The 1,818-nt window shown below is 34.3% G+C and overlaps 1 pseudogene across 1 annotated transcript in view; it reads left to right on the top strand.

Moving 5' to 3' along the window:
* The window catches only part of LOC105538626, a 146,485-nt pseudogene extending 145,376 nt beyond the window's left edge, over window positions 1-1,109 (top strand). The window contains exon 11 of the transcript XR_001005938.1: window positions 992-1,109. The product of XR_001005938.1 is annotated as a zinc finger protein 430-like (transcript). The remainder of the gene's footprint in view (window positions 1-991) is intronic.
* The last annotated feature ends 709 nt before the right edge of the window (window positions 1,110-1,818 follow it).

Below are 1,818 nucleotides of genomic sequence, written 5' to 3'. Positions count from 1 at the left end.
CTGTGTTCACAGAGTGGCCAGTCATGGGACCATAAGCAACACCTGCCCCTTTAGTGTCTTTCATACCATTACCATCAGCACCAGAAACTCCAGGTGCCCCAAGCTTAAAGTAAAAGTCCTAAAGTACATAAACTTCTCCCATGCAATGTGCTGGGTCCAGAACACGCTGTTAAATATCAGAGTTCCTATGGTTATGACTGACAAATGACAATAATAGCCCCAAAATACATATTTTTGATACTATTTAGCGAAGATTATCACAAAGACACAGACAGTATTTGACACATTCTTATTCTATAACGTTTTAAAAATATTTTCTCTTGACAGATAAAATGTGCACTTTTTCTGTAAAACAATATTTTGAACATACTGTTAAATATCAGAGTTCCTGTGATTATGACTAAAAAATTAAATGACAGTAGTCCCCAAACTATGCATTTTTATACTAGTTAGCCAATAAAAAAAAAAAAACACAGGACACAACACGATACTCTTATAAAATGTTAAAAAAACATTCTCTTAAAACGACACAGAAAAAATGTACACTTTCTCTAGAAAACAAAATATTGAAAAATATATATACAGTGATAATATCTAGAGAAAAAAAACACTATATCACATAGTTAACATGTTTGTGGTGAGACCACGTGACATTGTCTTATCATTTTGCAAAAATCCAAATACATTATGAACTATAGTCACCATGTTGAACAATAAATCTCTTGAACCTGTTTCTCCTATTTGACTATAATTATGTATTATTTGACAGACATTTTTCCAACCCTCCATTTCTTCTAAATACCTTGGCATCTGATAGTCACCATTTTACTCTACTCTCTACATCAATGGGATTAAGTTTTTTGGAATCCATGTGTAGGTGAAATCATGAGATACTAATCTTTCTGTGCCTGGCCTATCCGAACTAATATAATGTCCTCCAGCTGAATCCATGTGATTTAAAATAATATAGTCTTTTTTCTTTTTTTTTTAGGCCAGGTGTGGTAGCTCACACCTGTAATCTCAGCACTGTGGGAAGCCAGGGCAGGTGGATTGCTTGAGCCCAGGAGTTTGAGACCAGCCTGGTCAACATGGAAAAACCCCGTCTCTACTAAAAAAACAAAACAGCTGGGCATGGTAGTGCACGCCTGTAATCCCAGCTACTCCAGAGGCTGAGGCATGAGAATCCCTTGAGCCAGGGATGCAGAGTTTGCAGTGAACTGAGATCATGCCACTCCACTCCAGTCTAGGTAGCAGAGTGAGATTCAGTCTCGAGGAAAAAAAGGAATTTTCTTATTTAAATAATAAATAGTATTCCACTGTATATATCTACCACATAGTCTTCATTTACTCATTAGATGTTGAACTGTTTATTCTATATTGTGGCTATTGTGAAAAGTGCTGCAAACAACAGAACAGCAAATGTTTCTTCATTCTGATTTTATTTTTTTTGGATATATACCCTGTAGCGCAATTGCTTTTATGACATGGTAGTTTAAGTTTTTTGAGAAATCTCTATTTTGTTTTTCATAATCGCTGTCTTCATTTACATTTCAAACCAACAGTGTGCAACCCTTCCCTTTTCTTCACATCTTTACCAACACTTTTTCTTTTTAATAGCAGTCATTCTAACAGGAATGAGTTGACATCTCCTAGTTTTGTTTTTTCTCTTTTGTCTTGCCTTTTTGTGACAATTGACAGTGAGCATTTTAAAATATATCCATTGGCCATTATGTATGTATCTTTTTTGAAAAATACTTATTTCAGCTACTTATTTTTAATAGTTACTTATTTTTGTTTTATTGTCATTTGAATTTTTAT

Source organism: Mandrillus leucophaeus, unplaced genomic scaffold (genome assembly GCF_000951045.1).
Source record: "Mandrillus leucophaeus isolate KB7577 unplaced genomic scaffold, Mleu.le_1.0 Scaffold196, whole genome shotgun sequence".
In the NCBI taxonomy this organism is placed as follows: domain Eukaryota; kingdom Metazoa; phylum Chordata; class Mammalia; order Primates; family Cercopithecidae; genus Mandrillus; species Mandrillus leucophaeus.
This window is presented reverse-complemented; position numbering and strand designations above follow the sequence as displayed.